Consider the following 17,604-nt stretch of genomic DNA (forward strand, 5'->3'; position numbering starts at 1 on the left):
TGATGAGATTTGTTTAATTTTAGACAAAGAAGCTTTCCAACTAATCTAATTTCGATAATGTTGGAAGTGATATTCATGTGTTTAAGTAAAAAATTGCTTCTGATGAGTTTGAACTCATAAAGGTAAGAATAAAAGTTCAAAATATTATGTTAATGATGAATGCTATGTTAATCAGAGTGGGTTATTCATTGAAAAGTTAATTGAGTTATATGCATTTGAGTTTATTCCCAGGTCTGGGAATAAATTTTGCACATTCACGAGTAATTTGATGGATAGTCAAAATGAGGGATTCATATTTTAGAAGACATGATAAAGACATATATCTATTAGATCAACTATAATTAGGAAATTTCATTATGAGTTAAAGTCATCTTGATAGTTGAAGTTGTTGCGCTTGTGTTAAACGTTATTGCTTGACGTTTTCCATGTAAGGGGAACAAATATCAGTTGAAAGTTACAGATGCAAACATATTAGAAGCATCAATCAGATTTTGATAATCTAGGTTTCTTATGTTTCGTTAAGCAACCACTAGGGAATTTCTCAGTAGTTATACTACTAATGATAAAGTTATGACATGGGAACATCATAGTTGTTCAGTTAAGTTCTGATATAGTATCAAGTTTTAATATGAGTTCTGATACGAGTTTTCAACTGAGATGAGTTATAAATGATTTATCTGTGGATTATTATTAAGAAGATGACAAAAATATTTGATGTGTGACTTTAATCAGGTGTGAAATTTCGAGGATGAAATTTTCATAAGGGGGAGACTTGTAATAGCCCATTTTTCAGTGGTGTAGGAAACAGTGGTTTTGGGGCCACCAAATCCGACGAATAAGTTTATAAATACTATTATTTAATATTTACAATTCAAATCTGATTTTAAAAAGGTTCTTGATTTGATAATTTATGTTATATAAGCGATTTATTATGTTTAACTCGTAAGACCCTAAGGTCAAGTGATTTTAGAAAATGAGGTATCGGGACCTCGTTTCTATAAACTGAGCCATAAATATTTTTATAAATATTTACAGAGTGTCATTAAGGTGGTATTAAAGTTTTGTTGAAAGATTTTGACATTTTGATAGTTAATTCATTAAAAAGGACTAAATTATAAAAGTTGAAAAAGTCAATCGCTATTAGTTTAAAGGTGTTAATTGATTAAATAATTTTAATTGGATGGCCTTATTGAGTAAATTACCCATCGTAAAGATAGTGGGATGGCAAGGTAGCTTTAAAGTTTTGGTTTTATTTATGTATAAAGGTCAAAATAATTAAAACTAAGTATTATAATTAAAATAAAGATGAAAATTATGATTTGTTTCTTCATTCTTCTTTTAACACTGAATGTCACCATGGATAAAGAAATAGAGAAGCTCCTAGCTTCGACCAAACAAAAATGGGTGCATGTAAGTTATTTATTTATCGATTTCTAATAATTTTTATGTTTTTGAGATCATTGCAACTAAGTCCAACTAGCTCGTACCTTCGATTTTGAAACTGTTACAGATTTTGTTTGTTTCCATTGATGAATCTAGTGATTTTTATGTTACATGATGAATTTGAAATATTAGTTGTTATTTAAAAGTATTTTGTTAAGTGATTTTTGACGAATTTATCGATTAAGGACTAAATTGCTAAAATAATAAAAGTACAAGGATTTGATGTGAAATTGGTGCAAAAATGGGATGAAATCAAGGACGTGAATATTTCATTAGTGTAAAATTTCAATAAAATGGTTAATTTACCTGTTTTAGGCTCAAGGACTAAACTGAATAAAAGTAAAATGTTAGGGGCAATTTTTTAAAAATGTTAAAAATAACTAAATTGCATGAAATACATTGTATTACTATCTAAATTAATAGATTGAATGAAATTATTAATGTAACATCCTAAATTAGGGTCTAGTCAGAATAGTGGTTTTGAGACCATAAATCTGAAGTAGAAATAATTATTTTATGATTCTTGTGAGGTCTATGATATGATTGTATGCTTGTGTAAAAGTTTCATGAAGAAATTCTATTGATAAAGTGTCCAATTTAATATCTAGGACTAAATTGCAAAAGTTGCAAAACGTGAGTTCTAGAAGCTTTAAGCATGAAAGTGCCTTGGATTGTTAATTAGAGGTCCTTAATTAGCAATTTTCTCAATTTCTATTTTTATGGACAAAAAATGGACATGCATGGATAAATTTTGAAAGTTTAGTGAAAAGGGCATTTTGGTCTTTTGGTTAATAAAATAATAAAAAGGAAAAATCAAGCAAAATTTGCTCATCTTCTCCATGCCATAGCAGAAATTCCCAAGCTCTCCATAGCTAGGGTTTTTCAACTTTTCACGCTTCAAAATAAGTCAATCCTAACTTCGTTTTTAATGTTCCTTACATTTTTGAGATCATTGAAGCATGATTTAGCCAATTCTGCCCTTTATTTGAACTAGTGTTTATGTTCAAAAATTTACTGATCTGTGTCATGCATGCATTTTGATGATTTATGGTGGAATATGAAGGATTGGTGTTAGATGAACATCTTTTTCTAAGTGATTTTTCATGAAAACACCTAAAAAGGACTTGTTTGTAAAACTTGTAAAAATAGGTGTTAAAAATGTGATTGGATGAAAAATATGGGCTGATATAAGTGGGAATATGAGTTAGCTACGCTTGGGTAACAAAGAAATTGGACAAATTTCATTTTACGAGCTTAGAGACCAAAGTGTAAATCTGTGAAAGTTTACGGGCAAAATTGTAATTTTGCCAAGTTATGATTTATGGACTGACTTGAATAATGTGATAATTAAATGAGTGAAATTTGCTATTATAGATCAAGAAAAATGGAGTCTAGGCCTAGACCAAGGAAAGAGCAAGATCTTGGACGAAATCAAACAAATTGTCCATATTTTGTACCTAGGTAAGTTTGCATGTGTAACACCCCAAACTCGCCCTAGGTGTTATGGCCGAATCTAGCGATGTCACATTAGTTGTTTTCTGTAAACTGTTATATAGATGAAAACTCTATTATATATTTAATCTCTTTGTGTGTTTCTGAGTTATGCCATTCATTTAAAAAATTGCGTCACTAACCAAAAAGTATTTACTTTAAAATCATTATTCATTTCCAAAAATATTAATTTATAGCAGAAGCTTTTTAAAATAGTTGTGTACTTGCGTTTACTTTGTAAAAACATTGTTTCTTTTGATAACTTGATTTTTCCTATCTCTAGCAGTTTTAAGCGAAAGCAAATAAAAACCCAAATTTAAGTTAAAATCCATATGAAACTTAAAGAGGCCTTATTACATAAAAATACTTAGATTAAAACACTTATAAATTAAAAGTCAAATGTGAAAGCATGTGCGGTTATGTGACCACCTTCGAGTCCCTTGCAGCACCGATCCGCCTAAGGATTACCTGCGCAGATAAACAGAAGGGTGAGTTTACGAAAACTCAGTGTGTATCTCATTATTAAACAAACAATCAAACATACAGTAAGCAAATACAGTCTGGGCCTAAGCCCTTTTTAGTAACCTTGACAATATCAGTTTGGGCTTTAGCCCATCTCAATACAGAAACAGTCATATATTCCGGCATCGGCCCATTGCAGTAACAGTAAATAATGCAATAATAGTAATTAGTGCAGTAACAGTAAACAGTATGTAAATCCTACCCATCCAGCCTCTACACTTCCTCTCCGTCCAACCCTACACTCCATGTGCGGATAAAATCAACCCACCCATCCCTACACTCCAAAATTAGCACTAGTTGCGGCACTAAACAGTGTTTGTAGCCGAGTTGCCAATATAGTACACTTCCTCCAGTCATATAAAAACCCACCCCCATGCAATGCACCATGCCACATGTCATGTCATATAATAATATTATACATGTACTCAACACAATTACAATAGCATGCTAAAATATAAACTTGTATCACATAGGGGCAAAACAATCAATTTACCATGTAGGGGCATTTCAACCATTTACCACATAAGGGCAAAACAGTCGTTTCCCTCAAAAGGACAAAACACTCATTTTACCTCAAAAGGGAAAAACAGTTATTTTACCTCAAAAGGGCAAAACAATCATTTTATCTCAAAAGGGGAAAATAATCATTTTACCTCAAAAGGGCAAAACAATCATTTTATCAATCTGGGGTTTAGGTATACTTACTGACCCAACAATAGTTCCACAGTCATCTTAGTCGATCTATGCAACCTTAACAATCAAACAGAGAAAATGGGCCCAAGGCCCATTTTACGGGCCTATGTGAGCCACACGCCTGTGTGGCCTACATAGCCCCGAAATGGCCTTGGCCGTGTGGAATACACAGCCTGCCCAATATTCTCCATATGTCCATGCAATTTCATCTGTGTGTGGCCTATAGGCCCGTGGGGCCGACCCAGCTCAGTTTGGTCGAAAATGGCCTAAAACGGCCTAAGCCCATGAAATCCCTCATGGTGGCCTCAACGATTTTACGCCCACATTTTAGGCGTTCAGATTACCACACAAGCAAGCGTACGCTCGTGTAGCGTCAATAATCATATTTTTTCGACTTTTGCTGATCTACATTTATAGAGTGTGGTAACATACCTATTTATGAAAATGTATGAATAGCCCACGAGCACCAAACCTACATTCAATCAAGGTATTCTATTAGTCGATTGACAATAGGGTTAACCACATCCCTCAATACAATCCCAACTTATCATAATACTTGCCTTTGATTGAACAAATGTGGCTTAGTCTCCTTAGATTGTTGACTAAGATTGACCATATGCTCCTTGTTGAATATCTGCATTACCAGCGAAATCCATTAGTTACAATTACTTAAACCCGTGAGTCGGATACTAAATATAGAAAATATAAAACCTCAGAATAGGAGAAGAAGCATTCTGCCAAAACCAAAACATGCAAGCCAACAAACCCCAATTGAACACAATAACTACAAATAGGGTTACCTTTGATCGAGTGATGAGGGAAAGGTTTCGACTTCTTCAGTATCACTTGCAACTCCTTCACTCCTCGAGAAACTAAGAACCAAATGAAACCCCATAATAAGATTCGGCAACAAGAAGGGTAACCGGCTTAAATAGTGCGAGTGAGGGGAGACTTGATGAAAGTTGAGCGATAACAAGAAGGAGTCGAGTGCTTACTAATTCGCCAGAAAATACTTGCAAAAATCGAAACTAAAACAAAGAGAGAGAGAGATGTAGAATTTGGCCAGAGTATCCAAATAAGAAGAGAGGAAAGAAAAATGTAATCGATCAAGGAGGTAATCAATTGAGCCAGGGAGAAGAAGGAGAGAATCAATCAAGACTAAGGCTGAAAACCAAAAGGGTCAGAATGAGAGAGGGAAGAAAGGAGGGTATTCCGCAACAAAAGGCATCAAGGAAAACGACCATCAAAGAGTAAAGGGAGAAGAACAAAAACAGAGATAGTCCCAAAATGAAAGTACCCAAAAGCACTTGTCAAAAAGCAAAAGATATCGAAAGGCTTCCTAGCACCATTCGACTTCTGAAGGAAGAAAAGAATCAAAATTTGACAGCCAAATGAAAAGCACAAACCAACCCCAAAACTGAATTCATTGGGCATCTACAACCCCATTTCGGCACCATTACTCCCTCAAGTTCCAATCCCCTTGATTTTCTCCTAAAATTTCTCCAACCATCCGCTAAATCCCTTGATCTGCTCCTTACCCTCTCCTCCAATCTCTCCACCAAAACATTTGAATTCCCTTCCATCTCCTTAGAGTTTCAGCCAACCTAGGGCACTCCCATGTGCCTACACTAAAATAAAACACTCACTCGCACAATAAAGGACACGAACCCCAGACCTCATGGAACACACCACACGCCACTTACCCCTAGACCAATAGGCCCTTTATGTCATGTTTTATCCATATATATATAATAAGCCTATTGACTAGAGACCAGGGTTTTATCCATTAAAAACAAAAATTTTTCACATGCCCAGTCTTGAACCCAAGACTTCTCAGACACTTCCCAGAACACTCAGAACACTTAACCACTGAAGCAGATACACAGTTGTATGTCACTTTCTTGCACAACTAAACATTTATGCACTGCCTCGTAACTGTTCCCATGCTCAAAACCTAATACTTCTAGGCCCAAAATTTGAGGCGTTACAACGTGTAATTGATATAGCATTTTATAATACGTTTAACACTTAATGCTGCATGAATTTTATATTGTCTTCGTGAGTATTATTGGTGTTGTCCGACAAATATTTGAGGAGATGAAAGCCTGTTGAACCTTAGGAATACTTAAGGCATACATATCATGACATTTGGGTTGACGAGATCCCATATAAGACCATATCTAGGGTATGGTATTGTTATCGATATCTAATCCCATGTAAGATCATGTCTGAGACATGGCATTGGCATCGTTATGTGATCCCATATAAGACCATGTCTGGGACATGGTATTGGCATCGATATAAAAACATCGTGCAAGACCATTGCTGGGCTATCAGCTTCGATATGTGTGATCCCATGTAAGACCATGTCTGGGACATGGCATTGGCATTGATATGTGGCCCCATATAAGACCATATCTGAGATATGGCATTTCTACCCTACTATGTGAATATGGTTCCCTAAGTATCCCTTAGTATTCCAAGTGGTTTAACGAGTGGTCCAAGGAATTGTTAAAGAAATAACAAGGTATGATCATATTCAAAGAGAACAGGTATGTACGCGAAGCTCATAGTTATTGAGATTATGAAATGACTAAACCTTAGTAAGATGAGAATGAAGGAATTATGATCTTGAGTTCTATTAAACATTATATAAATCGAATAAGATAGGATAAGACTACAATGATTGTTGAGAGTAAGATAGATTAAATTATGTTACGTATGTGTATGGAAATACATATTTTAATTGTTTATTATTTACATGCAAGCTTACTAAGCTCTATGCTTACTCCCTTTTTTTTCCATTTTCTTATAGTGTCACCAAGCTAGCTCGGGGATCAAAGGACATCGGACGCTCGGTCACACTATCAATTGGAATCTTTTTGGTATAGTTAGTTTCATTATTTTGAGTATGCCATGTACCAATATGTTATCTTTTGATGGTGTTAGGATTCATTTTGTATAAGGCCATGAGATATGGCTCACAATGATTATTGGGTTGTAAACCTATTCATCTATGCATGATGTGCCAATTCCATTATGATATGGCTATTGGTTGTTGATGGTTGAATGATGATGGCTACTGTGTGTGTGTTAGTATAATGAGATGAGAAGTTGTCATGCATAAGCTAGGTTCATGAATGTTTAAGTACCTTTGGAACCATGAATATGTTTTGCAAATAAGGGTGGTAATTGGCTTGGAAAATAGCCTTAAATTTGTCCACACGGGCGTGTGTCTAGACCGTGTGTGACACACGACTTGCCCAATGGTGTGTGTTCTGGCCGTGTGTCCTTTGCACCCTAATTAATGTTAAATAGAATGCCTAGTAGTAAACACATAGGTAAAGAGACGGCCGTGTGTCTCAGCTCTATAGAGGATACGACCTTAAAACATGGGCATATGCCCAGGCCGTGTGTCATGTGCACTTAATTTAGAGAATTTAATTTACCACACGGCCTAAGCACACGGGCATGTGACTTGGCCATGTGACTTTATTTGTATGATGACATCATAGTCAGAGGGTTACACGGGTTGAGGGCACGGGCGTGTCCTAAGCCACAGTGGCGTGTGTGACCACACGACCTACCCACGTGGGCGTGTGTGACCACACGACCTACCCACGCGGGCGTGTGACTCTCTGAAACAAGAAAAATTTCTAAGTCTCAAAAAGTTTTCAAAAGTTCTCGAATTAGTCCTGAATCGCTTCCGATGTATGTTTTGGACGTTGTAGGCCCTTATAAGGGACAATTTACATGCAATTAAAAAGATTTAAATTTGAACGAAATTTTATGGCATGACTTTGTGTGAATGTTTATGTTTTAGTCCGGTAACACCTCGTACCCGGTCCTGGTGTCGAATACGATTAAGGGGTGTTACATTTAGTGGTATCAAAGATATGGCTTAGTCGATTCTCAAACTAACATAGCATGTGTACGAGTTTAGCTATACATGCCATAAAGGAAGTATGATAGTGTGACGACTCCTGACCTTTTTAAATTATGTTTTCATATAGTAATAGATCCCAATTGAGCTGAAGCTGATGATGTAGAATGTAACGCGCCAGCTTCCACTCAAGGGGCGGCCTCAGTTGAGAGTAGACCTATGACTGTGAGCCAGGGAGGAGAAGATGAGGCTAGGCAAGCCTTTCTCCATATGATGAATGCCTGGTATGTGGAGTACGTTCGAGCAAACCCAAATGCTCAACCGCCTTCACCCCCACCTATTCCTCAACCTATCCCTATATCACCCTAAGATATGGACTACGTGAGACTGAATAGACCTTCAATTGATAAGATTTAGAAGAAAAGAGCTGAAGAGTTCCGAGCTAACATTGATGATGATCCAAAACGAGTAGAGTTTTGGCTCGAAAACACCATCCGAGTTTTTGAAGAATTGTCATGCATACTGGAATAGTGCATGAAATGTATGGTATCACTACTGAGAGATTCGGCTTATCACTGATGGAAGACACTTGTCTCAGTTGTATCGAGGGAGATGGTAGCATGGGAATTTTTCCAAGAGGAGTTTCAGAAGAAGTATATCAGTCAGAGGTTTATGGATCCAAATAGAAAAGAGTTCCTTGAGTTGAAGCAAGGTAGAATGACTGTAACTGAATACAAGTGTGAGTTTGTGCGACTCAGCAAATATGCTTAGAAATGTGTGTCGACTGAAGCTATCATGTGTAAGAGGTTTGAGGATGGATTAAACGAAGACATCCAAATGTTTTTTGGTATGCTTGAGCTGAAATAATTCGTTGTACTAGTTGAAAGAGCTTGTAAGGCTGAAGAATTGGCCAAAGAGAAGAGAAAGGCCGAGTCTGAGGCTAGGGACTCAAGGAAAAAGGTCTATGAGCAAGTCGTTTCAGTCCACATTGAAGAAGTCGAGGGACTTTTATTCTCCCTCCCATGCTTCTGTTGGACATTTGAATAAAAATAGAGACAAACAATATTCAGGTACTAAGGCCCAGACCACCTCGATAGCTAGTGTTGGTAATGCTCAACCAAGTAGACCAGAATGTCCACAATGTGGTAGATGTCATCCCAGGGAGCGTCAAGGGAATGGCAAGACCTGTTTCAAGTGTGGTTCCCCAGACCACTTTATTAGAGAGTGCCCAGACCTGTTTCAAGGGAATGTCCACTTTATCAAAGCGCAAGATCAGGTAACACTACTAGTCGAGGTAGACTGCAAAAAAATTTGAGTAATGGAGCGAGCAGCAAGAGTTTTCCCCTAAAGAGTCTGTTGTGAGACCCAATGGCAGAGCCCCTGCAAGGACATACGCTATTCGCACTTGCCAAGAGGCTTCATCTCCGGATGTGATTACGGGTACATTTTCTATCTATGATGCTACTGCTATTGCTTTGATTGATCTGGGATCTACCCATTCCTATATTTGTATGAAATTGGTGTCTAGTATGAGTATGATTGTTGAATCTACATAATTTGTGATCAAAGTGTCAAACCCGTTAGGCAAGTACGTGTTAGTTGATAATGTATGTAAGAATTATCCTTTGATGATTAAAGGTCACTGTTTTCCAGCTAACCTTATGCTTTTGCTGTTTGATGAGTTTGACATAGTTCTTTGTATGGATTGGTTAACTGCTCATGATGTAGTAGTAAATTGTGGGAGAAAATTTATTGAACTGAAATATGAAAATGGTGATATTCTTTGGGTTAAATCAGATGAATCAGATAGCTTGCCTGTTGTGATTTCTTCGATGTCCACTCAGAAGTGTATAAGAAAAGGTTACGAAGCTTATCTTGCTTTTGTGTTGAATACAAAAGAGTCAGAGTTGAAGATTGAGTTAGTACCTGTAGTTTGTAAATATCCAGGCGTGTTTCTAAAAGAGTTGTCTGGATTACCTCCAATTGGAAAATTGAATTTGGTATTGATCTAGTTCCAGGTACGACACCCATTTCTATTACTCCGTATAGGATGACTCTGACCGAATGAAAAGAGTTAAAAGCTCAGTTGCAAGAGTTGACGGATAAAGGTTTCGCGAGACCTAGTTATTCACCATGACGTGCACCAATTTTATTTGTGAAAAAGAAAGATGGTTCGATGAGGCCTTATATTGATTACTGAAAACTGAAAAGGTGACAATAAAGAATAAGTACCCCTTTCCGAGGATAGATGATTTATTTGACCAATTAAAGGGAGCCACAGTATTTTTCAAGATTTGAGGTCCAGTTATTATCAGTTAAGGGTTAAGGCTTGGATGTGCCGAAAACTGTATTTTGGATGAGGTATGGTCACTATGAATTTTTAGTGATGCCTTTCAGTTTGACGAATGCTCCTACGATTTTCATGGATTTAATAAACCAAATTTTCTGACCTTATTTGGATAAATTTGTTATGGTGTTTATCGATGATATCTTACTTTATTCTCGTGACGAAGCGGAACATGTCGATCATCTAAGGATTGTTTTGCAAACCTTGAGAGATAAGTAGTTGTATGTTAAGTTTAGCAAAAGTGAGTTCTGGCTTAGAGAAGTCAGATTTTTGGGGCATATTGTGTCGGGTGAAGGGATCCGAGTTAATCCGAGTAAGATTTTAGTCATTATTGATTAGAAATGACCGAGAAATGTATCCGAGGTTAGAAGCTTTTTGGGCTTAGCCGATTATTACTGAAGGTTTGTTAAAGGACTTTCTATGATTGCCTCTCCAATGACAAAATTGTTCCAAAAAGATATCAAGTTCGAATGGTCAGAAAAGTGCCAACAGAGTTTTGAGAAATTGAAAGCATTGCTGACTGAGGCCTGGTATTAGTGTAATCCAAGCTGGGAAAGAATTTGTGGTTTATAATGATGCATCCTTAAATGGATTGGGTTGTGTGCTTATGCAAGAAGGCAAAGTGATAGCCTATGCTTCGAGGTAATTGAAACCACATGAAAATAATTATCCGACACATGATTTGGAGGTAGCCGCCATTGTGTTCGCATTAAAGATTTAGAGACATCACTTGCATGGTGAGAAGTGTTGGGTATGCACTGAGAAAAAAAGTCTAACGTACTTGATGACTTAAAAAGATTTGAATTTACGACAACAGAGGTGGCTAGAGTTGATAAAAAGATTATGAGTTGGTGATTGACTATCACCCGAGCAAGGCGAAAGTGGTCGCCGATGCCTTGTGCAGGAAATCCTTATTTTATTTTAGAGCTATGAATACTCAGTTGACTATGTCCAATGATGGTTCGATTCTAGTAGAGTTGAGAGCTAGACCAACGTTTCTCCAAGAGATCTGTGAAGCCTAGAAAGGCGATAGTGATTTGCAAACCAAAAGAGCTCAATATGAGTTAGGTATTGAACAGATTTTTGGATTGGTTCTGATGGTTATTTGATCTAGGATAGGGTATGTGTACCTAGAGATGATGAGCTTATTGAGAAAATTCCTCACGAGGCACATAGTAGTTGTATGTCAATCCATCCGGGTAGTACCAAGATGTATAATGACTTGAAGAGGTTATACTAGTGGCAGGGTATGAAAAGAGACATCTCAGAGTTTGTTTCAAAATACTTAATTTGTCAGCAAGTAAAAGCCGAGCACCAAGTACCTTCGGGCTTACTTCAGCCTGTAACGGTTCCCGAGTGGAAATGAGACCGGATTACTATGGATTTCGTGATAGGATTGCCATTGACCCCAAGAAAGAAAGAAGTTGTTTAGGTTGTAGTTGATCAATTAACAAAATTGGCTCATTTTATTTTGGTACGTACCGACTACTCACTCGATAAGCTAGCTGAGTTGTATGTTTCTAAAATTGTGAGACTTCATGGAGTACCTTTGTTGATCATTTCGGATAGGGATCCAAGATTCGCATCGCGATTTTGGAAAAAGCTACAAGAAGCTTTAGGTAAAAAGTTGAATTTTAGTACCGCTTTCCATCTGCAAACCGATGGTCAGTCACAGAGAGTAATACATATACTAGAAGACATGCTCTGGTGTTGTGTTCTTGAATTTTAGGGCAGTTGGAAAAGTATTTACCGTTGGTAGAATTTGCCTACAACAACAGTTTACAGTGAAGCTTGAGAATGGCGCCTTATGCGGTATTGTATGGGCGTAAGTGCCAAAAACCATTATATTGGACTGAGCTCAGAGAGAATCACATTCTTGGTGTCGACTTAGTCAAAGAAACAGAAGAAAAAGTAAAAGTGATTCAAGATTGCTTGAAAGCGGCTTCAGATAGACAAAAATCCTATGCTGATTTAAAATGAAAAGAAATTAAGTTTCAAATCAGTGATAAGGTATTTCTAAAAGTGTCCCCGTGGAAGAAAGTTCTCAAATTTGACAGGAAAGGGAAATTGAGCCCGCATTTCGTTGGACCATATGGGGTGACTGAAGGAATAGGACCGGTAGCTTATCGGTTAGCCTTACCATCCGAGTTGGAAAAGATTCATGATGTGTTCCATGTGTCTATGTTGCACAATTACTATTCTAACCCTTTACAAGTGACTCAACCTATAGAGGTAGAGATACGACCGGATATGACTTATGGTGAGGAATCAATTAAAATTTTATCTCGGGAGGTCAAACGGTTAAGAAATAAAAGTATTGCCCTTGTAAAAGTGTTATGGCAATGACATGGGGTTGAAGAAGCCATAGCGAATCCAAGGAAATGATGAGAAGCGAATACCCAAGTCCTTTTACCAGTAAGATTTTCGGGGATGAAAATTCCTAAGGGGGAGAGTTGTAACATCCCAAATTAAGGTCTAGTCAGAATAGTGGTTTTGAGACCACAAACCCCAAGTAGAAGTAATTATTTTATGATTCTTGTTAGGTTTATGATATGATTGTATGCTTGTGTGAAAGTTTTATGAAGAAATTCTATTGATAAAGTGTCCAATTTAATATCTAGAACTAAATTGAAAAAGTTGCAAAATGTGAGTTCTAGAAGCTTTAAGCATGAAATTGCCTTGGATTGTTAATCAAAGGTCCTTAAGTAGCAATTTGCCCAATTTTTATTTTTATGGACAAAAATGGGCATGCATGGATAAAACTTGAAAGTTTAATGGAAAGGGCATTTTGGTCATTACGTTAATAAAGTAATAAAGAGGGAAAAGTCAAGCAAAATTTTCTCATCTTCTCCATGCCATAGCCAAAATTCTCAAGCTATCCATAGATAGGTTTTTTCAACTTTTCAAGCTTGAAAGTAAGTTAATCTTAGCCCTGTTTTTAATGTTCTTTGCATTTTTTAGATCCTTGAAGCATGATTTATCCATTTCTACCCTTTATTTGAACTAGGGTTTATGTTCAACAATTTACCCATGTGTGTCATGCATGTATTTTGATGATTTATGGTGGAATATGAAGGATTGGTGTTAGATGAACATATTTTTTCTAAGTGATTTTTCATGAAAACAGCTAAAAGGGACTTGTTTGTAAAACCTATAAAAATAAGTGTTAAAATTGTGATTGGATGAAAAATATGGGCTGTTATAAGAGGGAATATGAGTTGTCTAGGCTTGGGTAACAAAAAAATTGGACACATTTCATTTTACGAGCATAGGACCAAAGTGTAAATCCAACAAATTGTCCATATTTTGTATCGAGGTAAGTTTGCGTGTAATTGAGATAGCATTTTATTATAAGTTTAACACTTAATGTTGCATGAATTGTATATTGTCTTTGTGAGTATTATTGGTGTTGTCCGACAAAGATTTGAGGAGACGAAAGCCGGTTGAACCTTAGGAATACTTAAGGCATACATATCATGACATTTGGGATAATGAGATCCCCTATAAGACCATATCTGGGATATGGCATCGTCATCGATATATGATCCCATGTAAGACCATGTTTGGGACATGACATTGGCATCATTATGTGATCCCATATAAGACTATGACTGGGACATTGCATTGGCATAGGCATGAAAACATCGTGTAAGACCATAGCTGGGCTATCGACTTCGATATGTGTGATCCCATGTAAGATCATGTCTTGGGCATGGCATTGGCATCGATATGTGGCCCCATGTAAGACCATATCCAGGATATGTCAAAGAAATAGCGAGGTATGATCATATTCAAAGAGTACAGGTATGTACGCCAAGCTCATATTTATCGAGATTACAAAACGACTAAACCTTGGTAATATGAGAATGAAGGAATTATTATCTTGAGTTCTATTAAACATTATATGAATCGAATGAGATAGGATAAGACTACAATGATTGTTGAGAATAAGATGGATTAAATTATGTTATGTATGTGTATGGAATGCATATTTTTATTGCTTATTATTTGCATGCAAGCTTACTAAGCTCTATGCTTGCTCCCTCTCTTTTCCAATTTCTTACAATGTTGCCAAGCTAGCCCGAGGATCAAAGGACATCGGAGGCTCGGTCACACTATCAATTGGAATCTTTTTGATATAGTTGGTTTCATTATTTTGAGTATGGCATGTATATGAACTTGGTCATTTTGTTATATGTCATATTTGTTTAGCCAATATGTTGGCTTTTGATGGTGTTAGGATTCATTTTGTAGAAGGCCATGAGATATGGTTCACAATGATTATTGGGTTGTAAACCTATTCATCTATGCATGTATGTGCCAATTCCATTATGATATGGCTATTGGTTGTTGATGGTTGAATGATGATGGCTACTGTGTGTGTGTTAGTATAATGAGATGAGAAGTTGTCATGCATGAGCTAGGTTCATGAATGTTTAAGTACCTTTGGAACCATGAATGTGTTGTGCAAATAAGGGTGGCAATTGGCTTGGAAAATAGCCTTAAATTTGTCCACATGGGTAGGCACATGGGCGTGTGTCTATACCGTGTGTGACACACGGCTTGCCCCAAGGGCATGTGTTCTGGCCGTGTGTCCCCTGCACCCTAATTAATGTTAAACAGAATGCCTAGTAGTAAACACATGGGCAGAGACACGACCGTGTGTCTCAGCTGTGTGGAGGACATGGCTTTAAAACATGGGCGTGTGCCCAGACCATGTGAAATCTGCACTTAATTTTGAGAATTTAATTCGCCACACGGCCTAAGCACATGGGCGTGTGACTCTATTTGTATGATGATGTCATAGTTAGAGAGTTACATGGGTTGAAGGCACGGACGTGTCCCACGCCACATGGGCGTGTGGGACCACACGGCCTACCCATACGGGCATGTGACTCTCCAAAACAAGAAAATTTTCTAAATGTCGAAAAGTTTTTGAAAGTTGCCAGATTAGTCCTGAACCGCTTCCGATGTATGTTTTGGGCCTCGTAGGCCCTTATACGGGACAAATTGCATGCAATTGAAAAGTTTTATGGCTTGACTTTGTGTAAATCTTTATGTTTTAGTCCGGTAACTCCTCGTACCTGGTCCCAGTGTTGGATACGGGTAAGGGATGTTACATTGTATTTAGATCAAGATCAACTAGAAAATCATAGAGAATGAAAAATTACCAAAATGCCCCTATACTTTGACATTTCTGCAATTTAGCCAGGTAAGTTCATATGTTTAAATAGCATTTGAAATTATGTTTTAAATGCTATCATTTTATAATATCAAATTATGTCTTAGCGAAAAAATCTAACAACGTATCGGCCATCGTCGAATCTTAAAAGGGATAACTTAAGCTATCGATTATGAAACGAGGTAGCTTCGGCTATTGATTATGAAAAGGGATGGTGACGACCACAAACTATGACAAGGGATGGTGACGACAATCGAATAATGAAAAGGGAAAGTTTCGGCCATCGAATATGAAAAGGGACATTATGATTATCGTTTAGCACACTTTGTGTGATGTTCGGTAAGGGTTCTGATTGACTTCACTTTGAAAAATATGGAATTGTATGATGTACCAATGATCAAAGTATGAATATTCATGTTTATGAATGGTATTATATAAGTGATGCTATGTTATGTACCCATATCTTACCATGTGATGATATTGCTAAGTTATGTACTTAATCACTAGCTTGTGGCTATGGTTAATGTTATGTCTATGTCTTATATGTATGCAGACGAAATGGTAAGTGTTCAATAAGAACTAAGACATGTTTATATGAAACTCAATTGAATGGCAGTACATGGAAAAACATTATATGTTGCGATAGATGATAAATCCAATTGAATCATACTAAAGTATAATGGTTAACCATGTCAAATTCATATGAATCATGTTTAAATGAACTAACATGTGTTGTTGATGTGCTAGGGCTTATGCCAAGCTTGTGGATATGATTGATGTTTATGATTATGCTTGTACTATGCATATGAAACGGGTAAGAAAAAGAAATGAAGCAGTATGTATGTAATTGAGGTATATTATGATGTATTATATGTGAGCAAATTGCTTATGCTATGGATAAATACACTGAACCAAGAGTTAATAATGTTGTTTAGATTTATGATCAGTATTGGGGACGGAATGGAAAGTAAGCAAATTGGAAGATATATAATATTATAAAGGGTTTTGATTGTATATATTATGTCTCATGGAATCCTATCATGTTATGAATGGTAAATAAATTTGTGACTTTAATAAACTTACTCATTTGTGAGTTGATAATCATATCGATTTATGAATCTTATAGCATTGGCGTAGATTTATGTTTATTATAGAAAGTTTAATATTGAAATTGAATAATATGCTTAAAGTTTATACGAGCTTTCTAAACATTCATTGCTTACGTCATTTTTCTTTTACCTTATAGATTATCAGAAGCTTGATCAGGTTGGAAGCTAGTCGAAGATCCATCACACTGCCCATCAATCTTATTGGTAGATTTTTATGCTTTGGTCACGGTTATAATACCATGTATAGATGTTTTGTGCTTGATGATATGGCCACTATGTTTGGCTGTAAATATGGTTTTATGATTCATAACGTTTTGGCTTTTTGAACTTGATGGCTAATGTTGAAAAGATTTAGTGATGATATGTTTTGAACGGCCAAATTGGTATGCTTGTGTGTGATATTGGCATGTAATGTTGCTTTGAATTTGTTAAACTTATGTTATTTTCATGCATTGATGGTTGGTGTGCTTGTGGCACTTTGATGCTTAATAGTTGGTGTTATATGATCAAATTGATGCATAATTTTATGGCCAAAGTGGTATGTGTTGGCATGTTTGCAAAGTGATCATTTAGGGCATCTTTTGATATAGGATTTAATCAAATATGTTTGTTTGAATTATGACCCTTTGGACCTAAATTTGGTACGCATATATATTGGAAGTTAGAACCATTTGGTTATGGTTAGTTTTGTGTCATTTATATGGTTTTGATACATAAGAGAAGTGGTTCAAATGGCAAAGTTATTTTGTTATGGTATGAATCTAAATTGTTAAGGTTGGTATGTGTCAAAAGCGGTATGTTTATGAATCTAAATTGGTAAGGTTGGTATGTGTCAAAAGCGGTATGTTTTGGTATGGAAACAAGTTAGTTGCTAAATTGTTAAATATGCACATGTTTAAGTATGTTTAATGTGTGTGATTGAGGTGCCTTTATG

The sequence above is a fragment of the Gossypium hirsutum genome, chromosome A11 (assembly GCF_007990345.1).
Source record: "Gossypium hirsutum isolate 1008001.06 chromosome A11, Gossypium_hirsutum_v2.1, whole genome shotgun sequence".
Taxonomy (NCBI): Eukaryota; Viridiplantae; Streptophyta; class Magnoliopsida; order Malvales; family Malvaceae; genus Gossypium; species Gossypium hirsutum.